The sequence below is a fragment of the Uloborus diversus genome, chromosome 7 (genome assembly GCF_026930045.1).
Source record: "Uloborus diversus isolate 005 chromosome 7, Udiv.v.3.1, whole genome shotgun sequence".
In the NCBI taxonomy this organism is placed as follows: Eukaryota; Metazoa; Arthropoda; class Arachnida; order Araneae; family Uloboridae; genus Uloborus; species Uloborus diversus.
The window spans coordinates 12,244,926-12,272,032 of NC_072737.1; the positions used below are offsets into that span (position 1 = coordinate 12,244,926).

The window sequence follows — 27,107 nt, forward strand, 5'->3', positions numbered from 1 at the left end:
CTCGGAAATACGCAAATCTGATTAGCTACTTCATGATCACGTGATCAACAAACAAGTTACAAACTTTCGACACGTTCGAGGAGAGGAGAGGCCTGTTAGTTATATCTCTCATTCTATTTAGTAAAGCGTAACCAGGGAAAGTGTAGCTGTTGGTGCTCTGTTATTTCATGCGTGCCAGACATTATCTTTTATGCTTCTTTTGCTGAGAAGGTATGTCATATTATTTTTCAAATGCTCCACTTTGAATGCTGTTACAACTACATAATTTTAAAACAACCGCTTGGTGCTTTGAAGGACTTAAAGGAGGCTGAACAATGTCTCCAAACAGCTATCTGTTCTATTTTAAGATTAAGGCGGAAAATAGAATCTAGATAATTCTGACGATTTATTTGTAGAACGATATATATTCACCATCAAAAAAAAAAAAGAAAAGAAAAGAAATTATTTTGTTAAACCATTTTTCATTTTAAATGCAATTATTTAAGTTTGTATTGTAAGTGTTTGAACATTTTTCCTTCTTAGTTTCACAAAATTCAATGTTTTCACAGCATTCAATATATATTTTTTAAATGGTTTTATTATTTTAGTTTTTTAAAAATTAATAAACTAAGGGGATTTGCTAAGAAACCTGAAATAACCTTTGTTATTATAGGAGTGGAGACTGATGGGACAAATTTTTATTTTCTTTTGTATTTCGATCGAAGCCATAATATTTTTCAGAAATTTTGTTTTTCATTGGATCATAAATCTATAAAGAAATTCTCAGAAAAATGTTTAAGTCTTACCATATTTTTTTGGAACTTGCAGGGTTTGTTGATTTAATTCAGAGATTTAAAAAATAAAATAAAAACCATTGATTTGAATAAAGTTTTTCTTCTACACCATGACTAGTATAGTTAAAAAAGTAATTGTTCTAAGATTTTATTTTACTCTGAAAACCTACATGACTATAGAAACCTTATCTTCAAGCGAAGTATAAAACAAAATCACATCTTATCTAAACATTATAACGAATTTATAAATCTTTAAAATTTATTGAGTATTTTGAGAACTTATTTCAATTTTAAGAGTAAGTCGAATATATTCATTGACCCATATTACTTCATTATTAAGTTTTAACAAGTGCCTTCTTCACCCCAGTTGAATCCTCCATTTCAGAACTTTTGTCGACTCTAAAACTGGTCTGTTATTAAAAAATAGCTACTGCCATTAAATAAAAATAGCTAAACAGTTGCTTTTTCATCTATTGTATGAAATGTATTATGTTTATAAATGTAAAGTAATTACTCTCTACACATTTTTGGAGATTAAAAAAAAATCTGATTTATAAATTGAAAAAATCAGATTTTGATTTTTTTTTTAAAATCATAAACCCTGAATCTTACACACTTTGTTGGATAAACCTACATTTGTCCAGTAAACCTCATGTGCCTGCAGGATCTATTTAGAATTAGAAATTAAACTCTGTTGAAAAAAAGGAATTCACAACTCCAATAAACTATAAGGGGCGCTGCAGCCACTGTCTATTGGCAGATGAAAAAGGTAAAACAAAGAAATGCCGTCACTTATAACTTACTTTGACGGTCAGTAAATGACAGTAATTTTTCATCGTGTTTGTGGGAAGCTTTCTTTTCTTTTGTTCTGAAATTACATTACATCACAAACTGTTTGAAGCCATTAATCTACCCCAAAGAAAACACATGGAATAGAATGTTTTACCTTTTTCTTTAAGATTGTTAATCACCGCAAGGTAGCGTATTCGAGCAATGGAGTTGCGAATTAGGGCCTTAAAGTGAAATTTGAAAACGAAATCTAAATTCAAATATGTATGCTGAAGATTTTTTTTTTAAACAAATTTTATATCATTTTTGTAAGGTAACAAATCAAAATTCAAAGTTTTTTAATCTCACTTGAGCACAATAGTTTCATAACAGAACCTTTTATTTTTGTCAATTTCATGTCGTCTTACTTTGAATTTGAAAAGGCTGTTCTTGTTCTACTAATTTATGTAGAAATCTTCATATACTCGACTGCAAGCTTACTTGACAATGAAGAAATAAGCTGAGGCCACTCGAAACAAAATAATTCCTAGCCCCTTGTCCAATATTTGGGTGACATTATGATCTTCCAGTTAGAAACCAGATTAGTTGGTTAAACATGTGCATACGTAACCTTTTTTGTCATAATTTCTGTCAATCATTAAATATTTTAAATTTTACGAACGAAGCAATGCAATGCATTTCATTCATTTTAATCAAACGCGCCAGCCAATAGCAGCTCATAGACAGGTGGTGATCTCCTCTTATTCGCAAAGTATGTTTAAATATCTAGTAAGTGTGACATTTTATCTGTTAACTCGGATTTTCTTCCGCACATCGTGACGTCACTGTCAACTTAAGTTGCAAGCAAGTATACAACCATGGCCATGGAAAAAATTATAAGGACATGTTGAAAAATGAGTGTTATGTATGAAAGTAATCATCAACTGCAAACAAAATCAAGCATAATTTACTAAATTTGTAGGAAGGATACATTAGGAACCTGTTAGTATGAAATTAAATTACTAATATAATTGTTAAATCCCAAATTAACACAAATGTATTAGGTGAAATATAGAAAAATAATAAGGACATTAACAAATATATTCCAAAAAAAAAAAAAAATTTACAAAATCACTTTTTTTATTCAATTACCCTTATCAATTGTTCAATCATTGACTCAGAAAGTTCAATTAAAGTTTATTTAGAAATTTTTTTTAATGCCAATTCAATGGATGACATCTGTTCGTCTTTATTTGCATGTTGTGTCATATCCTATGACACTTTTCTAATTAAAATGCCTCACAGATTCTTTAGACAGTTTAAATAAAAAATTATTGTGGGCCAGTCCAGAATTTTCACTAAGTTGACCTCAAACCATGAATGCGATCCACAAGACACATGGAAACTTGCATTGTCTTGTTGAAACAAACAATCACCACCTGTGATAAGGGATGTTTCAGGTAAAAAATTTGCTGCTAGCATGTCAACGTATGATTCTGAATTTAAGAGATTTCGAATGGACACAATTGGTGGTGCTTGATTAGCTGCAAAACCTGCCCACAACCATCACAAAACCGCCTCCAAATTGTTGTTTGGATAAAAAAAGGTTTCTCGTTTTGCAAATGATGCCAGTAATGGTGAAAATCATTTGGTCCTTCCAAATAAAAGTTTTTTTCATCAGAAGATACGACATGTTTCTATCAAGGCCCAAAAGAAACATGTTTCTTAGAGAAAAATGGTGAATGTGACCATAGTTTAGCATATGTAATATTGGAATTCTCTTGCAAAACCCTTACCCACTGTTCGGCTGTTGCATGGTACATTCATTTATCTTTTAATTTATGCAGAACTTAAAAAAAAAAAAAAAAAACAATTGTCATGAATTATTGCTCGTTTCTGGCGCTTAGGGGAAGCTTTCCAGTACTCTTTTTCTTGCCGCATTCTTTTGGAGTCTTCAAAAAATTATAAATTAACAGTTTGGATCTGTTTACCTTCCTTGCAATTTCATGTCCGCTCATTCTACATTTTTTGTAAACATCAATTTGTCACTTTTCACATTCAGAGAGTTTGCTGTTTGGCAAGATGAAGAACCAGATAAAGTGAACAATCTTACTGCATAATAGTTTTGAGTTATTGGAAACATTCATATGATACGACTAAATATGCAAATTTTTGTTCTAGGTCTCAAAATAAATGTATGTCCTTACAATTTTAAGCAAAGTTTGTTTGAAAATGTTTTGTTTCATGTATTTACTAGCCGCCTGCGGCGACCAGCCGATCCGCTTTCTTACGTCATTCGCCTTTCTATTCAAGCAGCCAATTACGGTGGCTGTTAGGCTAACTTGTCATTTAAATTTTTTACTTCAAGTTTGCCGTCTTCGGCGGCTGTTTAAAGAAATTTGGCAGCATTATTAATCAATATATCTCTATCTTTTGTTGTGCCATTCACATTTTTACGCCAAGATTGTTGCCTTCGGCGGCTATCTACCTTTACGATCTATCTCTAAATTTTCTTATCCATCTCTATTTATTTTAACCTCCTCGCCTATTTCCTAATAGAAACAAAGATCACTAAAAAAAACCCACCTTTTTTAAATTTAAGTAGAGCAAAAAAAAAAAAAAAAGTTATCTTCAAAATTCCCCATAGTGTGCAAAAAGTAACGTTTGACAAAGAAAAAAAAAAGTCTCCGTTATTATTGAATTAAATATGCATAACTATGAAATGTAACGTAATATAGATGCAGCAAAACGTTCCAGCTTGGGGGGGGGGGGAATGGAAAAATAAATAAATGCAATCCCTAAATAAAACAAAAAAAAGGAAAGAAAAAAGCAAGCTCTGCCGGAAAACACGTGGTCATCATGTCATAAAATGTAGAAGTAAGCTGTATAGTAAAAACAAAAGATAAACATTGTTTGCAATTAAGATTCCATCGTAAATACCGAATCGAAATCCAAGTAGTCAGAGGCATAAAAGATTGAAGAACGCTTTTTTCGACCGATGCGTGGAAAGACATAATGTGTTCAGCATTGAAAAATTGTTTTAAAAAAAATTATTGCGTATTTTTAAGAACTTTTTTCTTCTGAAGAGGGCGAAATGGTTTTACTATTACCAACTTAAATTTTAGAAATGGGGCTTTGATACTTCTCGCAGGATAATATTTAAAAAAAAAAAAACAAAACCCAAGAAAAATGCAAATTAAAGGTTTTTTGAAAAATTCATAAAAAATACAAAAATTGCTCTATCTTCAAAATTTTTTCATTGATCATATTTAAAATTAAATCTCCTACTTTATAGTGCAAAACATATTTGTGTGGTGCAATTAGTTCGGGGTCTGTGAGGTAAAAAGTGCAAAAAAACACATAAAACATTAAATAACTTTTTTTCTAATTAAAATATCAAAAATCGAAGCCCGAGGTGCACATCTTCAGCAAAAACTGCACCTGTATACCAAATTTCATCTTTCTAGGCCTTACCGTTTTCTCGGGATGCGCGCCACACACACACACACAAACATCTTATTTTATTATATGTATAGATTATCTTCAAAATAAATATCAGATATATATATTGTGATATATATCATGATACATATCGACTGATATACATCGGCGAACCCTGAGTTTATGATATATTTTTTTTAAATGTTTTATCATAGTACAGTTGGCTCTCTGTTTAACGACGCTCTATTTAACGACGGCTTTTCACGGTCCCAGATGGTCCACCTTCCCCAGTGTTAAAAGCATTCTATTTAAGGAACGTTTTCTATTTAAGGACAATTTTTCGTGGTCCCTTGAAAGTCGTTAAACAGAGAGCCAACTGTATATATGTTTGTTAAGATTGTAATGTGGTTTTATGCACAGCAGGTGACCGTACTCTAATTTACGAGGGAACTTCTGTTTTGTCGGAGGTTTTGCATTCAGTTTTGCTTCATCAATCTTTCAAAGATGGGCTGAAATCAAGTATGAATATCATTTTTTCATTTCTTATTCTATCATTATGTGTAACATAGCTTTGTATGATTAAAATAAGCAAGGGAATGTTTAACGTTTTAACTGTACACCAGGCTTGGGTTTGTTCTGGAAGAAACTAAGTTGTTCCCAAACAGTGGAAGAAACAAAAAAAAAAAAAAGGACAGAGGGGAAGGAATGAGAGGAGCAGAGTGAAACAAACAAAATAGAGTAGTTTTTAAGAATGCTACAAGTAGGGACAGGGCCCGATTAAGATATCTAGTTGCCCTAGGTCAAATATTTTTTTGGGGCCCCTGTATTCAAACTTATAATTTTAGCCGTTGGCTGAAACAATTTTAGCCATAGACTAGTGTTCACATTTTTTTCAAAAAGGGGAAGGGTAAATTTCTCAGAGAGGGCATTTTCGATTTAAAAAGGGGCACTTTTTGGGAAGTAAAAAGGCACTCGGGGATGACCCAGTAGGAAGTCAACACAAGGGGTGCCCCCCCCCCAAGAGTAGGGATGCATACCCCTCTAAAATCAGGAAGAGCCCCCCTCCCTCGGCCAAAAAAAGAACGTGAGCTTCTAAAAATTTCCGATTCAGCAAATTTGTTGACAATAATGCAACATACTTTTTTTTTCTTTTTAAATAACACTTAATGACCCCCTATTAGATCTAGGTATGAGTGCATGGTCGTATTTAATAATTGGGTCAAATTTAAGTTGAGTAAATTGCGAATTTCTTCTTCCTAAACAATCGGGTTTGGAGTGATCCTGAAGACACTTTTGTGACATATTAAACCATGTACTAACTATGTGTATTACAGTCATGAAATTAAAAGGAAGAAACTCACAGGAATATACTCATAATTTTCAAATTTAGATTAAAATTATATATCTAGTGATCTGGTCTAATCAAATTGTCTTGGAAAATATTGATAGCTGATTCCCTTATGCATCACATCAATAGGAACATCACTTAAGTTTTATGAAAGTTGTTTTATAGATGTGGTACAACCATCAATAATTCATTTTTATGACACTAAGTAACTCTCAAGATGTAAGCAGAGATTGTTACATTTTCTTTAAAAGGACGTTCTGGGCAATACTATGGTGTCGGATGTAAAAAATGAAGAAAAATTTCTCAGTTTTAATTCTATTTAACCGAATATAAACTGTTCCAAAATAAACAAACTTATTTACAAGATACTTACTACATCAACCGTTTTCCAAATTGTTCCCCCCCCCCCCCCAGCAAGGGCTCACCCCTCCCTAATTATCGCAAAGACCTTCCACTCAAAATAAACAGTCCCCCCCCCCCAAAAAAAAAAGAAAAATGCCCTCAAACAACCCCACTTAAAAAATTTCAATGGTGTGGCTCAATCTGCGCTATGAACCCCCCCCCCAGGGGGGGGGCTAAAGTTCACCTTTTATTACTGTGCTTTATACAAATAGCCAATCAATAAAAGAAACAAAAATAAATATGCGAAAAATATTTTTGTATTTTAGTTCAATATGCATAGTATTGTACACTAAAGTGTGAAAATAAAAAGGTTCGTAAACCCAAAGCGGAGATTAAAAGATGGCTATACGATTACACTAACATGGTAATGTTAAGCATGACATGCGACACATGCAGCATTAAGGAATTATGCACTATTACCGTGTTTTCAGAAAGTTATTGCTGAATGTTAATGGTTTTGAAAAAATGAATGAAAATAATTGAGGTCTCCATGCTTTGGTTTACATCATGATATCATTGCAAACTGAAATATAAATTTTGTTCACAGTGAATGCTTTTGCTAAGAGATTTTTTTTAGACAGCTGTTTCAAAAACATTTTGGGAGTATCTCCAACAGCCCCAGTGGCAGAAAGTTTTATAGCTGTCTGCGAAAAGCTTTCATCGACAACTACATAATCTGTCTGCAAAAATCGTGCATAGTTCAACAACTCTTTGGGTCAATACCTTTCAGAAAAACTAGCTTCCATAAATGTATCACGAAAATTGCCTCCCGCCTCTGTATTGTTGTATCGCAACCCCCTCCCCTTCCCCACCACCATTTTTGAGACTGGCGACATCCAATTCTTTCTCTTTGGGCCAATGACTTTCAGAAAAACTTAACTCCCATAACTGCATCACAAAAATCGCCCCCACTCCTCCCTGCATAATTGCATCACAACCCCCCATGCCCCCCTGCACCATTTTTAAGACTGGTAACATCCAAATTCTTTCTCCTTGGGCCAATATCTTTCAGAAAAAAATAACTCCTATAATTGTACAACAAATATCCCCCCTCTCTCATTATTGTATTACAAGAATTTCCCCCACTCCCCCCTGGATCACTTTTGAGAGTGGCAACTTCCGAATTCTTTCTCTTTGGGCCAATACCATCTAGAAAAACTAATTCTCATAATTGTATCACAAAATCGCATCCACTCCTCCCTGCATATTTGTATCCCAAAAATTCCCCCCCCCCCCCGCCCCATTTTCGATACTAACAATCCCCCAAATTCTTCCACTTTGGGCTAATAACCTTTCAGGAAAACTAACTCGCACAATTGTATCAGAAAAAAAAAGGCTGTATTCAGCTTTATTTTTAAAAAAAATATAAAAAAAAAACGGGGAACGGTTGGATTTAACACCTTTTCCTACGCTCATCAAAGATCGTCGCAATTAGCATTTCGATTATTGTTCGGGAGACTGTCTCCGTAGCCCAAAAACAGCGTTTTATTAGGACTTCAGCTTGGATAGGGGAAAACCCCATCACCAGATTCCACGAAGATGACGTCATGCCTACACTCCGTTGCCGATGAACTTCGGCGTGCGCGTAAAGATTGCAGAAAAACTAGTATGTTGTGGCCATCACGAAACTTTCTTCTATATTTTTCTTTTTTTTTCTGATCCCTCCCCATGCTTGACGAGGAAGCAATATTCCCAACAAAAACAAAATGACACATGCAAAAACTTGACGACTATCCCAATGTCTGAATTATTGCAAAAGCAAAGCAAAGAGCGAAAATTGAAAGTTATTTTAAAAGCCTTGCTTGAATTAATTACAAATATTTTATTTGTTAACAAACATAAGATGGCAACAGTTGAAAATTTTAAATCATTGAGATAATATTTAATATCATTTCCATACAATTAAAATCACGAGAAATACGCAGACGACAATCTATTACGATTTATCTTTCTTACTGTTGCATTAATAAAAATATTTTTATTCGCAAAAAAAAAAAAAAAAAATCAACACCTCTTGGAGCGATCGGCGTCAAAATAGAACCAAAGCCTGTTTACATATGGATTCACATATATTCCAAATTTCAACCAGAACGTAGCATTACTTCTTGAGATAGGGCACTCAAAATGGAAAAAAAGAACGGGTGATTGCGCTACCCCCTTTTTAGCTGTTGACACAAAAATAAAATCAGTTCTTATACCCACTAAGGGCTACTTGCCGATAAATTTTTCTTTCATTCCGTTCATTATTTCTTGAGATACAGCAGTCACAACTGACGACAAAAAACGTTCTATAGCTCAACCCCCGTTTGAGTTATTGACACCAAAATTGAATCAGCACCTGTTCCTGTTAATACCAACATATGGACCAAATTTTGTTTGATTCCGCCAGTAACTTCCTGAGGAATAGCAAGCACGCGTAACTCGAAAAACGTCCCATTGCTCCACCCCCCTTGGAGGAATTCGCGCCAAAAACTAATGGGCACAAGTTCACATAGGGGCACATATGTGTACTAAATTTCGTTCGATTTCATGCGGTAGTTTTTGTTGTAGAGCGGCCACAAAAAACTGGTCACACACAGACGTGACACACATACATACACACACACACACACACACACACATACATACACACACACAGACAGACAGACATTTTCCAAAAATGGTCGAAATGGACTCAGCACACCTCAAAACGTTCGAATCCGTCAAAATTCGAAATTCGAAAATTTGCACGAATCCAATACTTTCTTCTATATATTAGATATAGAAGAAAGTAATAAAAAGGAGAGAGAGAGAAAAAATAAGATAGTCACATGTGATTAAGAAATAGGGAAAAGATCTAAAATACACGAAATTTTCAAATAGAGACATAAAGAGACTAATTTTTAAAAATAGCGATAGTATAAAGAGCTTCCCTGTGGCTTACAGCACTGTGCTAGAATTATGCATGTGTAATTAAAAATGAAAGTGAAATAAAGCAGCATAAATAAATAAATCAAATGGTTATAGAAGGGGGGCTGAAACTTACATTTTCAGTAGAGGGTGGGGATTCTAATTTAACCGAATGAAATTTCTTGAACGATGCACTTATACTTAATTAGAAGAAAATCATCCAAAAAAGGAAAAGAAAAATCAAATGTTACGATTTAGATTTGATGAATAAGGACCTTTTGGGGAGATCTTGTCGATCTCCCATCACTGATTCACGCCCTTTATTCACGACATGAATGATATTACAATATAAATGCGAATGGTTGCAAATATTTCATTTAATAAATATTTTCCTGAAAACGTTTGTGGGGAAAGAAACAGTGCAATATTATAAAGCAATAAATTTTTAAAAAATCATGCGATGTACCCTTTTAATGAGAAATATAAAATACACTTATTAAGTCAATTTTACTTTTGTTAAACATATGAATTCCTCAATAGTATTATTTTTCGATCGATCTGTAGTTTTGAAATTAAAAAAGTGGAGGGGCAAGGAGTTTTGAGAAGTGAGATTGAGTTGTCCCAATGTGCGAACCGCTTGTAGCTCCTCCTAAATTAAACCCCGGCTACGCCATTGGTCAACGCCTAAGGAAAAGCAACTGAATACAGAGTGCTAAAATACTGCACGCATTTTTACCACATGCAATCAAAAGCACGTGTTCAAAGATTGCTGCGCACTAAGTATCTTGTAAATGAAACTCATCCTTTAAAAATTAAATTTAACTCTGAATTCTCGATAAATACCTTTAATTTTGTTCACTAATTTGGAATATGGAAAATTGTCCAAAAGCAGATGTTGAAAGATTGTTGCAGCAAATGTGCTCAACAAACGAAGAAAGCAAAAATCAACTTTCATTCAGGATTATAATGAAAAGAAAAAAAAAAGAAATTACTCATATTATTTGTTTCGTTTGGGACACAATTAAAATTTTAAAAAATGATCACAACAAATTGCAATAAAATACTTTCGCATCACCAAGGTTCGCTTTTCTTGCGCAAACTAGTTCCTTTTTCTATTTTACTTTATAAATCGTAAGTTCATTTATGAAACATTTTTTTCCCCTTTCTTTATTTTATTTTGTAGAATGATAATTTCAGGTATGTTAAAGAGGAAATATTGTAATTCAATTTCTACTTTATAAGAGCACGTGGCTGCTCCGATTTTCGACACTAATTGAAGCGATGTCGATCCTAAGATATTATTAAAAATTAATGTAAAAATAAAATTCTTGCACTTACTTTGACCATATCTACTATTTTCTTACAAAATGCTCCTTCCTTTGTTCTTCCATTTTCCCGTTTGCGATTCATAGAAGGCATGATGGAAAAAAATCAGAATAGCGTTCTCAGAAAAACGTAGGCAGAGATCGGACCGCAAATTCGCACATGCTTTGTCCAGTTCACCGCATGGAATAAAAAAAAAGGGTGCAAGATGTGAGGTGCTAGGTCGGTCAGTTCCCGCCCCTCCCCCTCCCTCCTTCCATCGACGTTCGATGGGGAGCGAAAGCGCTGACGTCATGATTTTGAATCATCCTTTCGGACATCGTTTCCTCCTTTCTCCCCTTCAGATATCGTAAATATAAATTTTTTGTACACCAGTAAAAGGGCAGGGCGCATGATTAAAATTCTACTGCAGAGGCAGGGCGCGTTTCTTTGGGTCTAAAGAGGGCAGGGCGCATTAGCTCTTTAAAGAAAAGGGGCAGGGCGCCGCGCCCTTTGAAAAACGCATAACGGGAACGCTACCATAGACTAAAGTAATTTAAGCCATTTGGGAGCCCTTGGCCAGGGCCTTGTTGGCCTATTCAATAATCAGGCCCAGAGTAGGGAAACTATTGTAGCAACTACATTTTTTCATAGTTTGTAGTGTGGTTCTATGTTTCACGGCGATTGGGTTCCTTAGCTGTTAGAGTCATTAATAAAATTCTTCCGGAGGTCAGTTATACAAATCTTGTTAATCATAGAACGATATATTCCATTCATAGAACGATATAAAAAAGCAATTCTGATTTTTCAAAAATTTAAGAAAACGAATTATTGTTTCGCATTCAACTACAAACCGAATACTACTAATATTAAAATGCTGAACAACAGAGTTCAAAAGTTATTTTATAACTGAATTTAATTGTCAAGAAAAAATGTACTATTAGTATACTGAAACCATGGACACTTTACAGCAACCCTCTCCTCTTCTTACAGCATCCCCGTGTGCCACAGCACACAGTTTTGGAGCCTTTGACCAAAACAATTTGGTATTGGAAATGTTTTTCAGTTCCTGCTGAAAAAAATTTGAAATAATTGGTTTTGAAAACTCATTATTATAATATTATAAAAAGCTATACATATTATTATCATTATTATACCGTAAATAAATTTTATCATTATAATAAAATAAATTTTTTTTCATAGCATTTGAATTGGAATAGGGGAGACCGGGGCAAGATGACTGTGTTAGCAGTTTTTGTTATTTATTACTTTATTTTTAAGGATAGTAAAATAAACTTTACTTGAGCTGTTAGAGTAGTCCTTTGTAGCGTTAAATATATTACCATTTAATTTTTCAAATGAAAAAAAATTACATTTTTATTTTTTCATAACTTTAAATAAATTGTCATCTTGCCCCAGAACTGGGGCAAGATGACTTTGGCCTTGGGCCAAGATGACAACACTGAAAAGGGTTGAACGTATTTTATCTTTTGGGAATATGTTACGTAGTTTAACAAATGATAACCGAAACACGTGTCTGCAATAATTTGCATGTTTTGTGCTTCAATACGTTGGATAATTGATTATTTTAAATGATAACTGTGTTTTTCATCTTACAAAGTATCAAAGTTAAGAGTAATGTTGAAGAGTGCAGCTAATGTAATGTAAAAATAAAATTGCCATTTTCGTTATTGATATATTTCTTCTGCCACTACTCTTGGCATTTACAGCACTGGATCCATTCTTCTGTTTGAGGGCCACAATATTCCTCTTTACAAGCAGGACAGATTATAACACCATAGTTTGAAGTTGATGCAACTGGATTGTTTGGTGTGGGTTGAAAAACTTCAACCTAGAGCAAGATGACGAGCTCGTCATCTTGCCTCGTATTTTGACCCGTCATCTTGCCCTGGACTGCCTGTTTGAAATAATTCATCTTCATTGCCATTAAGGAAGGCGATTAATTGGCATTTATTTATGGTAATAGGTAGCATTAAAACTAAGTTTCTCATAAATACTAAAGCGACACAATATATCTTATCTGTATCTGTAGCAGAGCTTATTTATGCATGCAGAAAAGTTATAAGGTGGCAGCCGTAAACAATCCGAGTTTCAGAACTAATACAAATACAGTGAAACCTCTCTGAGCGACGACCCCTCCGTTCTGAAAAATTTCGGCTATTCAAAGGGGTGGCCGCTTTAAAGGGTTTTGGTTACAGTTGCAGTATAATTACTTTAATGCGTAACATAGGCAAGTATAACACATTAAAGGAAGTTTGAGACATTCCTAAAGGTAATAGTATTTTATTTAATTATTATTTACCTGTACATTTTTCGAAGAAATTATACAATTTGTGACTAAGTTTTTACTGCTCTCCAGCATTTGTATTCAAATTCGTTTCTCAGTTGAAAATGTAAATCTCTAGCCAATTTATTTGTCGTTGCATCCGAATTTCCGATGGCTATCTATTTTCCCCAAAATCACTTCAGTTGAAAGTTTAGCTTGCTAACAATTGCAAAATGTATTAGTAAATTGATCGTCTGAGGCTGAATTAGTGCCTAAAAGGCCCAAAAATTAATTTGTTGTAAAAACTTTAACAATGCTCCCAGCGAACTGATTAGTAAAATTAAATCAATCTCAAATTAATATAAGATTTGATTGAAAAATGCTATTTTTGTTACCTAGAAGATGTTTTTCTCAGTTGGCACTGTAATTATCAAAGCACTCCACTGCTGTTTCATGTTAGAAATAATTCAAAATCTTACTCTATTTTTTCTCTCGCCAATTTTCAATGTTCATGGGAATAGGTTGATCGAGATTCATGAAAATGATCTTTGGCAGTGTAGTTTACAACCCAGATCACACACACACACACTGACCAACAAATAAAATAACAGATTTTTTTAAAAAATACCAAGCACTTTTCATAATGCACTCAAAAGGACAAAATAACTTTTCTGGATCAGAAAGGACAATTTAAGAATTCCTGTAGTTTTCGAAAATTCCAATAAAATACTACCACAAACAAAGAAAAGTGCGGCTCAAGTCATGAAGAGAAATTATTATCATTATCTAGCTTTCCATCATAACTTTGAATGTTGAAACATGCATATTTTTCTTATTGCGAAAGTTTGGTTTGAAATGACTAGACTCCTTTGTTTGTGGTATTATTTTCTTGGAATTTTCGAAAACTGCAGGAATTCTTCAATTGTCCTTTCTGACCCAGAAAAGTTATTTTGTCCTTTTGAGTGCCTTATGAAAAGTGATTGGTATTTTTTAAAAAAATTCTGTTATTTTATTGTTTTTTAGTGTAAATGTATTTTAGAAATAGAATAATTTATCCTCACGAAACTTCACCCTGTTTTTTTCATATAAATACTCGGTACTAAAAGGGAAAAATCCTATATATGTGGCTAAAACTTTAAGCAGTTGGTACTAAAATTTAATCCTTGTTCCTCTCTAGGATTTATGCTTGCTAATTTCACACCTGCTTCAGAGAAGCCTTGATTCAAAATTTTCATTATGATTGCTTAATTTAACGTTACTGTTGCAAGGCAACAGAATTTGTAACAATGGTTTTTATATTTAAACATTTAATAGGGAAATAACATGAAATTTTTATTTTCCATCCTAACCAAAATAATAATTTTATCTTAGAATTTTAATTTTTCAGCGCTAAGTTGTACCTTAAGATTAAGCAAATCATTTTGTGAAATCTCGAAGTCTCTAAGTGGTTTAGTTGCTGAGATATAAGCAAAACCAGGCCTCAGATTTCTTCGTGAGAATCATGCCAAGGATAATAAAAGTGCTTATTAAACGTGAGTGACATTTTTACTCCAAAATTTCTCCTTGAAGTAAAAGGCTGTCGATTAGAAATGGGATATGAATAGATTTCAATGAAAAATCGGATGGACGCATTCGTTCAAAAGGGTTGGGTGGCCCTTGCTAGGGGTGTTTTTAACATTAAGTCTATTGGCTAAAATATCTGTGCCTCAAAAAATTGTCCGTTAAGAGGGATGGCCACTCGAAGAGGTTTCACTGTATTGCGATTTCAGTGTCTCTATACTATTGTTGAACGAACGGCCAATGAAGAAAGCCAGTAGTATCCAGTTAATGTTGTTACCTAGTGGAAAACGGAAAAAATAAGGGATTCATCATCTTGCCCTGGTCTCCCCTACTAATTTTAAAATACAGTGTTAATAAAATACTAGTGCTAATTTTTGAATATTTTTTATTATCTTATGTCATTATCCTCCCAATGAAGTATGTAATATTAGCATTGTTTTCAAAGAAAATATTAATTCAATTCTTTTATTATAAAGTTTTAAGTGAGTCTAGGATTAGGCTTAAAACATCAAATTTCACTTAGTTGCACGTAGAAACTTTTATTGCAATCACTTTTATGTAGAACTTTCAACTACAAAATCAATGTAAAAGTTGTCTCATTCAGAGCTCTCAGAATCTCTTCTTTATGTTTCTTTTAGTCTAGTTATGCTTCTAGTCGAGTTCATATAAAATTCGCCAAGCATGCAAAATCACTGATGGCTCGATTTTTGTGAAAATTTTGGTTTCGCGAAAATGAGTTCTTTTACAGTATCAGTTCTACGAGGGGGGACCCAAAAGAAACCAGACTAATAAGGCACTGGCAATCCTAGATGTAGTAGAGTGTTCTCCAGCTAGATGGCTCAAGTAGAGACCTTCACAGACCAGCTGCGCAAGTGGCATCGGTGTAGTTGATAACGTCTGATCATAGTGTTGGTTTTCTCAGGCGTTGTTGCCTTCCGCCTGCGAACTCATTATGGCAGATTTAAAAGAACAAACTGTAAGCTTGAATTTTTGCTTCCTGCTTAAAAAGTTGGCAACGGAATAGCTTACCAAATGCTTCAACAAGCTTTCAAAAACGATGCTATGAGCCGTACACAAGGTTTTGAGTGATTTGGGCACTTTAAACGTGAGTGCTGAAGGTCATTCTCCTTCTTCGCAGCGCCCTTCAACGTATAGAAATGATGAAAACGTTAAAAAAATCCACCAAAAAATCAATGAAATCCATCGTTTTACGATTGACAAAATTTCAGAAGAAACAGGAGTGAGTTGAAGCTCTGGCAGGCAATGGGAAGAATGGTTCCTTCACCATGATAACGCTCCCGCACACTCAGCCTTCTCTATTAAGCGCTACTTTGCTTCTCAGGGGTGGCTAGTTGTTCTTCACCCCTCGTATTCGCCAAACCTAGCCCCCGGTGATTTTTTTCTGTTCCCGATGATGAAAAAAAATATATAAAAAAGAAGCTTTTTGATGATGTAGAGGCTGTAAAAACTACTTAGCAACGAGCACTGGACATGGTCAAAGTTAAAGAGTTCCAGGGGAGCTTCTAATAGAGGAGAATTAACAGGTGTATTGAAATCTAATGGTGAATACTTTGAAGGAGACTAAAGACATTTTGGGAATAAACTGATCTATAAATATTTTAGAACGAAAATCCGGTTATTTTTAGGCCCCCCCCCCTTCGTATTACTTATCAATAAAAGATCTCTTTAAGTAATTATTTACTTTATTTCATTTTTTTTTACTAGAATCACACTGCTTTCCTGCTTAGAATCGAAAAAAAAAGGTCCTTCTTAAAGAAAAAATGTTATGAAGACCCACTGAAGTTTGAGGCTGAACCGATTCAAGAAGTAAGTCATTTGAATATAATTAAATCTATGGAAGTTAACTTCTGCTATTTTTCCCTGATTGTATATCATTTAATTTAATTAGCATATGCTGATAATTGAAAGGCTGGGGGCAAGAATGTGATATGCCACATGATGTGAATTTTCAGTAGACCAATTTCCAACTTATAAAAAATATTTGGAGAATTTTTCAAAGGTATTACACATTCTATATTCTGCAATACTACTTCTGCAAGTTAAGATTTTTGTGTGTTTTATTCTCATTTAAAATTAAATTTTCATTAAAAATTAGTTCCAGCAATTATTTTTAAGTTTGTCTCCAGCAGGTAATGTCATTCCCTCACAACATTCAATTTCCTTCCTAGGATTGCAACTAAACAACTTTTTGAAATAAGTCTCGTAGTTTGCAGGGATACCTTGAAAAATATTGGAGCATATTTACGTGTTGGAGTTGTTGGAAATTCGTTCTTGGAATCTATATGAAAGTATAAAACCAGATAAGGTTTTTTGCATCCGTCTTTCCCTCTCATCTACTTTTACAATAAAATAAAATAATGCATAAAAACTGAATAGTTATAAATTACTTCCTCTTTTGAGAATATTTGTGTGTAAATAAACTCAAATATCAGTTAGGAATACTAGAATCCAATTTTGATGAATTTGTCATTCCCTCCCCAGTGAGGGAATGACGCTCAAGAGTGATCATAATACTATTCAAAAAATATTTTTGTTTTTCAGAACTTATATGTTTTTGTAAAGCCCTTACAAAATTTGTGTAAGTTTACCATAATTAATTGGTGTCACGTTGCACGAATTCTGGAGTAAGTTGTATCATTTTCTTGAGAACTCAGATTGTTGGAGGAACATTGCACTATGTTTTGTGTAAAGTCACACCTGCAATCAAAGTTACTTTCAAAACAGAGGTAGATGTCAAAATTCATGCGTAAACATTAGATTACATCTGTGCAGAGCTCCTGAAATATAATAAGTGAAAATAAAAACCAGACTTTGTGGCCAAGCGGTAAAAAACCCATTCTTTGAGACCTGTCTCGAGGGTTCGATCAAACTCAGGTGTCCTGGGTGGTTACTGTTAACTAATAGTTAAAACAAATGAAAGGAGAAAAAAACTCTTTCAGCTATCAGATTGAAATAAATTTTGTATGCATTAGAAAATATTTATTTTAGCTGGAAAATATTTGAAAATTCTAAATGAAAATTAGTGAAATCAATTGTCTAATCCACCATAAGATATGATCTAGCCACTAGTCCATTAATCAGAAATGTTATTTTGACCAGTAATGTCCTTGTCCTGGCCAGTATTTGAACCCTGGTCCATGATTATAAAATTTTCTGTTCTACAGACAGATCCATTGATCTTCTGATTTTTCTTAAAAAGCATAATTAAGGTGAAAATTTTGAACTTCAACACAAAAGTTTACTGGTTAAGCAGAAGGTATAAATTTCCTGACATCAACCTATTGTTCTTCACTTGAAGAACTTGTGTAATTGAAATTAATAGTAGCACTATATATTTTTGGTTATGCCACTACCACTATACACTAGTATTCTGTACATTCATGTGAATGAACAAAGTGTTCAGATTCTGGGGGTGTTCATTATGAAGGGAGACTGGTATCAGGGGCGGATGTAGAGGGGGGCCAATGGGGCCATGGCCCTTCCCAAAGCCTTGTGATTGTAGGAATTTTTTGAGCGAAAAAAAAATATATTATGAGAAGATAACAAAATTTAACAAATGTATTTTACTGAAAAAGAAGTATAGGCCTTAATTGGGAGATAAATTATATCCCTATCCACAAAACAAAACTTTTATTTCCAAAATTTTTCTCCATCTTTTACATCATTTCGTGATTTCAACTACAGACACTTGGACGATCTATAAATGCTGCTGTTCTCAGAGTATACCTGTTGTTCATAAGACCAAAGAGAGCCTAAATTTTCGTTTTTATGGCTTTAATTTCGAAACTAGGAGGAGAACCCCCTTTTCCCATGCCCTTTCACAAATGCCTTGATCTGTAGCAAAAAATTGCATTTTAAGTCTTTTATTGGGAAAAAATGTCAACAGAAACTAGCTTATCCAGCCCTTATCACTTAACTTGCTTAAAAGCAACTTGAATGATTTTTTTGGGGGACTTCAATTACAAACGAATTTTGATAAGACCCCTCCCTCCCTTAGTTTGTATCGTGATGATAGCTTTAAAAGGAGGTTTTTTAGAGGAGCTCACGAATCTTCCATCCCTTTCTAAAATATGTATAAATATAGTTAAAAATCGAATTTTTAGAGCCTCAAAGGCAAAATATTTCCAAGAAAAAAGGATTCTAAGCACCTTCATACTTCCTTTAACGTAAGCAAACATTACCTAAAGGTGCATTTTTAGGCTGGACAGCTGAAGAGCTAGAAGAGCACCCCTCCTCTTCCAACTTCTCAATGTATAATGATAAAATATTTTGATTTCTAAGCTTTATTTTCAAAAAGTATTTTGGGGCCAGCGCCCGAAACCTGACCTTTCTCCGTACATCATAAAAAATAGACAAAATGCGTTTTTAGTTTCCTAATTTTCGAAAATTACTCGGAAATTTAAATTTTGAAACATTTTTGAGGGAGATTCCTAAATCTACCCCCTCACCTAATGTCTCGATACCCCGAAAATTGAGTTTTTAAAACTTTATTTTAATAAAATTTCTGGGGAGTTATCAGGGCCCAATTTCCCAATAGGCAGAGTAGGGGTGGCAAATTTTGCTTTAATGACACATTTTTTAAATAAATTTGTTGTTCTTGAAAGTAAAATATTACCATTCTTTTATTTTCCAAATGTTTTCCAATCATGGTATTTGCTGAATCGTCAGCAAAATTTGCCGAATAAAAAATTTTTTGGGAGATCGCTGTGATCATTTCATCGGGGCACCTCAGAATGTGAAACGCCATCATTTCTTCATAAGTTAGACAGTTTGAATCAGGAGAACACTTTTTTATGTTTTTTTGAGTCAAGGATATTTTGCTTCTTTTAGGGGGAGGGGATGGGGCGGCAGATTTCAAATTTGCCTACGGGCGGCATGGAGCTAAGTTCGGCCCTAGGGAGTTTGTTCAAAAATTTCAGATGACCCCTCCCAAAACAATCGGCTGGATCCGCCACTGACTGGTATGCATATTAGGGTGGGCCGAAATAAGCCGAAAAATTTTTTTTTTCGAAATCAATTTTTGGATAGCACGCAAAAGTTGCGTAGTGAGCTAGTTAGCACTCACAAAAGATTTCTTGGATATTAAAAAATATCTAGCCGGCGCTATTTGACACTGAAAAACCGAAAAAAAAGAGAAAAATGAATTTTAAAATGAATTTTTTTAAAAAACCTAAATTCCAAATATTTTGCTGAAATGCATCGAAAATGTTATATAATGAGCTAGTTTGAGCCCATAAAATGTTTCATTGATTTTAATGAGCATTTAACCGCTCCTTTCCGACATCAAAAATTGAAGAAAAATGAAAAAATATTGAATTTCTTTAAAAACCAATGTGAAAATTATTTTTCAAAATTAAATCATAGAATAATTAATTAAATATCAATATTAATCATAGTAATTGTACGACGCAATTGTATCATACATAGTCTTAAAGGAGCGTAGCTAAATATTCTACGAAATGTATAAAAATCTTTGAGGATTTCAACTAATTCACTGGCAGATACTTCTAATGTTTGCTGAAACTAGCTTCAAACTTTTATTTTTGAACCCCCCCCCCCCCCTTTTTTTGAAAAAAAAGTGCATTTTTGCCCTTTTTTTCAGTTTTTCAAGGTCAAATAGCGCCGGCTAAATATTAAACAAATTTCGCGAAATTTTTTCTGGGTAATAACGGGCCCATATAGCAACTTTTCCGCACTATCCAAAAACAGTTTTCCAAAAAAAGTTTTTTTGGCCCTCACTAATGCATATGTATTCTTTGGGAACCATCAAAATGTATTCAGAATATCTCTTTGTTTATATTAAGGAGTGCTCAGAGAGAGTTAATCAGAGTGAGAGGTGGAGTAAAGCCACCGACTGTGCTTCGTTTCTCATCTTGCAAGAAAATGGTTATCGCATCTTCTGTGAGGGCTGTCTTATCATTTACTCTTGTAGTACGGGGTGGCGCAGATAAGCCGGGTGGGTTTCTAAAATCCACCAAAAAAATCAATTTTGAAGATATCCAGGTGAAAAAAATTGTAAAATGTTCAGTCACAATTTAAATTTGTTGAGGGAAACAAATTTTGTTAATTATGAAAAATTATGTCCATTAAATGTCTTCCTTCTTGGGCGATTTATTCTCAAAGTCACTCCCTTAAATTTTGCATAGCTCGCTCTATCATATCGGTTGGAATGACTTTGTAGGGGTGAAATTTTAATTCTGCATTGAGAATTCTTTTCAGGCTCCATCAAGACATCTGAAGAGCTTGAGCTCTGCATCTGGTTAAGTGATGAAAGCTTGCAATAACATCAACTCTTGTTGGCATAATTAGAAATTAAGTTTAAATATCCAATATTCTGTTTAAGAACATTAAACTAAGCCAACATTAAATGGCCGTGAAATGTCAAGTTGGAGACAAGTAAAAAGCATATTTCAGAAAAATTCATTTATTTAAATATGACTAGAAAATATAACAAACATCCCCGTTAAAACCACATTTTTAATTCAACACTGGAAAACAGTGTGATTAATACATCACACCAATGACACGCCACAAACTAATGGTAGCATAGCGGGGGGAAAAACCCCCACACGTGAGCCGAGCTAGGCCTCACGACACAACGAAAACAGCCGGGGATCGAAGAGAAGAGCGAGCAGGTGTTGCCACTCACCTCTTTATATACCATCAGCCAATGGGATTGCGTGCCTCGATGACGTCAAGATATTAACTTCAACTACAACTCATTTGTTTATTCCACGGCCACAAATTTTAGTATTTCCTCCATGGTACATGCGGTCTTAAACAAGTGAAATTTAATTAAAATCATCATGTGACAACTCAACTTTTTCGTATCGATACATCGAAACACGCAATCTGCAATGGATTAAGAAAACAGTCGCCATTAATTATGGCTAGTTGAATTACCCTTTTACCAGACTGGTCTAAAAGTAGGTAACAATATTCAATCTTAAAATATTTTCTTTAAATTATTGGCTGTGGGCCGAGAATAAATAAAATAATATTTTATGCCAACAACTCTGACACGTTCCACGTTCGTTTGTGTTCTTGTTGTTTGTGGTTTATTCCTGTTCCAATTCGCAACACATGAACTCATTGCACGGAATTTTCGCACCCACTCCAATATTGTGTCTCATTTATGAACAACACCACTAGGAAGAATGTTAAAATGACGGCGGAAAGCGAGGGTGACCGCAACATTAGACTCATTATTTCGAAAAAACTGCTGTACTACAAAAACACGTTGCTCAACCAACCAGTTCGCCATGCTGACTGAAGTTTCAGATCCTCCCCCACTAAGGGCATGGGGTTGGTGACATTGCAACCCCCTACCTTTGGCCGTACTTTCCGTAAGAAAAACACCCGATTTCTGACCGCCAACCTGTACCTTGTTATTTTCAAAAAAAAAAAAAGGAATGTTCAAAACTTAAAACCAAGTCAAAAAACAAAAAAAAAATTTTTCACGCCCATACGCAATTGAAATTATAACTAGTGGAGTAATATTTGTTTGAATGAAGCTGAAATGAATCAGTGAAACAAAACAAAATTTTTATTACATCACACAAAAAATTTAGTTCAAAGTTCACGCGAAACATTTTCCTCTTCAAAAATTTTAGTTAAACATTTTTTTTTTGAATTTCTGTGGGATCTTCTTTTACAGAAAAATGTTCCTTCCCACATACCAGAAAGACTAGAACGAAAATGATTATAAACGTTGATTATATATCACTGGAGAAAGCAGCAGAGTTTCTGTCTAGAGTTTCAACACGTCATCGGTAACAAAATATCATGCAATAAGTATGCTCTAGAGCGGCTATATATACAGGCTAGCACACTAGCTTAAATTTAACCATTTTGGATCAAATATTTCATTGTTGCCGAGCTCGAGTTACCAGAGCAAAGTTTTGGGTTTTGCAAAATTGTCCAAAAAGGATATTGTATTTAATAAGCAATTCATGTGCCTCTAATAACTGCTCACAGGGAAGAACACCAACGCTATAACTTTCCAAAAAAGACAACCATTCAAACACATGCTCTGATCCAGAATGACTGTTAAGCTGATGCGTCGGCTCGTCTGTACAGGGGCCTTAATATACCCTCGTACTTACTTTGCCTGTTGTGGGTTTCCCCACATGACTTTGCTACATATAATACTAGATCCGCTCATGATCAATTCTATAAATGCATCTTCTGACTTGATTTATTTTTGAAACTTTGTACACATTCTTTTTTTACCACCAAAATATTTCTGCACGTTAAACACTCTGTTTAACTTTATACTTAAAATTTTTTAATTGTACACTAATTCATTTCATTTCTTTTCAGCAATTATGTGGACTTCCTGTCATCATATTTCAAGAAGCGTGATGTTAGGGGTAAAGCTATGTATTGATACAGACCATGCAAGTTCTTCGAAAATTTACATACTGATGTAAATCCCTCCCAATTCTGTATTCTCAAAATGCATTTGTCACGTTTCTTAACCGGCAGTCATCGGTCGCCAGAGCGTTTCTTGATTTTTTATTTTCATCATTACTTCCTATACCAACAATGATGAGATATTGCATTTAAATACTCTTGGTTTCCAATTGAAGGCATTTTCTGATGGCAACTCTTGGTGACTAAGAGAATTTTGCGAATCAGTTTTCGGAGAAATCATCTCTTGTGAATTTCCCACTAACGCACTGGCGTCTTATACTGGCATACTTCAGCAATGGCATCTCACTTAAATGTCTGTGCTGAGGAAAACCAGCGTCATTCGTGTAAACTGTGTTTAAAGGACTTTGCTAAAGATTCAGAATTAGAGGAGCACATGAGAGTCCATAGCAGTGAAAGTTCATATTCGTCTGAGTGCTGTTCAAAGTCAATTTCTGAAGCTACAAATCTAAAACAGGATCATCGCGAAAAACTACACTCGTGTGAGCACTGTCCTAAGGTGTTTACTGAAGCATCACGCTTGAGGCGACATGTGAAAGTAATCCATGCCCCAAAAAAACCATTTTCTTGTGAATTGTGCTCAAAGTCGTTTCTTTTCGCTTCGGTTTTCAAACGACACATGAGAGGCCACACTGGGGAAAAGCCCTTTTCGTGTGAACATTGCTCAAAGTCATTTTCCACCTCCAACGCCTTAAAGACACATTTGAGGGTCCATACCGGCGAAAAACCGTTTGCCTGTGAGTGCTGTTCTCTGTCGTTTTCTCAACGTACGAGTTTGCTAACGCATCTGAGGATCCATACGGGCGAGAAACCATACTCGTGTGGGCAGTGCTCAAAGGCCTTTGCTCGACCTTCACAGTTATATAGACACATGAACGTTCATGATCAAGTAAAACAATTTTCCTGCCAATATTGCTCCAGGTCATTTTTCCAACTTTCGGTTCTCAAACGTCACGTGAGGTGTCATACTGGCGAAAAACCCTACTCGTGTAATTACTGTTCTAAGGCATTTACTCAATCTACAAGTTTGAGGAGACATGTGATGGTTCATACTGGCGAGAGACCGTACTCGTGTGAACAGTGCTCAAAGGCATTTTACGATAGTTTTAAATTGGAGGCACATTTACGAGTGCATACCGGCAAGAAACCGTATTCGTGTGAACAGTGCTCAAAGACGTTTGCTCAAGCTTCGTATTTGAAGAGACACATGAACGTTCATGATCAAGAAAAACCATTTTCCTGTCCCCATTGTTGCAAGGCTTTTTCTGATCTTTCAAGTCTGAACTCCCACATGAGGGTGCATAATGGTATAAGACCCTACTCATGTGCGTACTGTTCGAAGGCATTTTCTCGACCTTCCTGTTTGAAGAGGCATGTGATGGTTCATACTGGCGAGAAGCCGTATTCGTGTGAGCAGTGCTCAAAGGCATTTTCTGAACGTTCAAAATTGGAGGCACATTTAAGAGTACATATAAAAGCAAGAAACCATTTTCGTGTGAACAGTGCTTAAAAGCATTTTCTCAAGCTTCACAATTGATATCTCACGTCACAATTGATATGGACATTCATTATCAAGAAAAACTACTTTCGTGTAAATGTTGTTTAAAAGCTCTTTCTCTGCCTTCTTGAAGAGGCATATCATCACCCCATAGCAATAGTAGGATATCTTAGTGTTATTTATGGGATTAGATGTCTTACTGTTGCTCTGAGGAGATGATATGAGACTTCACATTTGAAAATAATTTTTTTTTTTTCACTTGAATTTTTTCTAAGGCCTTTTTTAGTGCTTTATATTATTATTACTATTATTTTTGCTTACTTATTTATTTATTTATTTTTTTTTTTCAAAAATACATCCAATATGAGTTTGAAGTCAATTAAGACTGGGTTTTGTGTAAAATCTTTCACTGAACCTTGACACCAAAATTCTCATTTGAGTTCCCTTAATGTTGGGAAAACGATTATCCTCTAAATGCAGTGCTATGGCATTTTCTACATTTTAAGAACTAAAAACTCATATAATGATCACGAGCAAAAAACAGTTGAGAATTCACATGACTACCCCTCCTGGCAGAGTATCGTTTTCCTGTGAAGGCTTTGCAAAGGTGTTTTCTGTGGTTTCAGAGCTTCAGAGTAGAATGGTTACTAAGAGGAGCCATACTGTGCGGAATGTTTTTTAGAATTATTTATTCAGGTTGAACGGTTGGGAATTCATATCAGTATCCGTACTGGCAAAATACCACATTCCTCTAAATATTTTGCCAAGGTGTTTTGTACATTTTCAATAGAAATTCGTCGATTAATGAAAATGTCTAGGACAAAAGATTCTTTTTTTATAAATTTTTTTTGGAAAATTCTGTTTATGTAAGTGCAAAGGCTAAGAAAAAGGGGACTGTGACCTATCAGGAAGGGAAGTGGGGGGGGGGGGAGGGTTACTTGTCAATATTGTAGAGTTAACACTGGCGACTAAAAAGGCGACGTTTGCAGCTATTTTTGACCGTAGGCTACTACGTTGACTTTTTTGATCAAAAACGGCCTAAAAGCGACTATTTTTTAAAAAATTGGCGACTTTTCACAATTTTAGGCGATTTTTTTCATATTTTGTAATATTGATTGGAAAAATAGGAAAGAAAAGCGATGCGAACGATATGCTCAACACATATGTCGAGAAAAATACTTCCTCTGTTTTCGATTTCAATCCTTTTGCATCTTGTAAACATTTTGATATTTTTGACAATCTGAAATTATTTTGACATATGCTATCTTTGATTAACTTATTTTATGTTTTATTTTTATTAATACTAAATTAATACATTTTTGGAAGCATGCCAACATTTAACATACTTTGCGGATTATTCTTCCCGTATTTGAGATTTCAGCCCTTTTGCATCTTGTAAATATTTTTATATTTTTGACAATCAGACGTTAGTTTCATTTAATACCACCTCGGGTTAAGTTATTTTGGTTTTATTTAAACAACCAACGAATTTTATAGAATTTTGATGACAAATAGATGCTAGTTCGGTTTCAAGAGTCAATTGAATTCTAAACTCCTTACTATAAGCCACTATCACTATGTGGTCGGCCAACAAGCCAAAGATATTAGTTTTTGAAAAATATAAAGCTGAAATGCGTTTTTAAGACTGCAAATTTGAAAATTTTCCTGGGTGGGAATTGGGTGTCACGTATGCTAGGTATGCCACTGAGAAAGGACTTATAAAAAATGGCATGTGGGATACACAAGTCATACAAAAATTATCTGGAGGAACTATGAAAATTGATAGAACAGACCTTGAAGAAAAACAAGAAAAGTAAAAAGATGATTAAAAAACAGCAGAAAGAGGAATAAATCAAATGTAAAACAATATCAACTGAACAATTCAAAAGACAAAGCAGAAGTGATTGCACAGAAGAGAAACCTAATCAACAAGAGTCTCTATTAAAATTAGCAAACCAATGACTAAAATCATATAATGAGAAAATTGATTTATCTGTAATTAGTGTAGCAAAAGGGATGATAAGGTGAAGAAAAGTTACAAGAAGAAGGAAGAACAAAAAGAAACAAAGTTAAAACCTATTGTTAACAAAAGAAAAAAACCAAGTTTTGTTGATTATTCAATTAAACCCCCAAAAAACAAGTTTTCTATTGTCATCAAATTTTTAAACTAAATACTAAAATTTTTTAAGGGGTCAACCTTTCAAACTTTTTTTAAATTTAAGTACATTTTATATTTTATTGAAACCATAACATGCATACTTATTTCGTAATCAATAATTTATTTTCAAAATTTAAAAATATTGCCTACTTTTTTTTAAAATTCAAAAAATTGAGGAAAATTTCAATTTTTTAAAATCTTTAAGGCTTTTTTATTTTTGCACTAAT

The 27,107-nt window shown here is 34.2% G+C and overlaps 1 long non-coding RNA gene across 2 annotated transcripts; it reads left to right on the forward strand.

Annotated features, from left to right (window-relative positions):
* Positions 1 to 135: 135 nt before the first annotated feature.
* Positions 136 to 23,599, forward strand: LOC129226138 (uncharacterized). Of its 2 annotated transcripts, none has more exons than XR_008580775.1 (4): positions 136 to 210; positions 5,403 to 5,501; positions 16,496 to 16,597; positions 23,114 to 23,599. It is a non-coding gene; the product is annotated as an uncharacterized LOC129226138 (long non-coding RNA). The 2 variants fall into 2 exon arrangements; XR_008580774.1 differs by having other exon boundaries at positions 5,406 to 5,501.
* Positions 23,600 to 27,107: the final 3,508 nt, after the last annotated feature.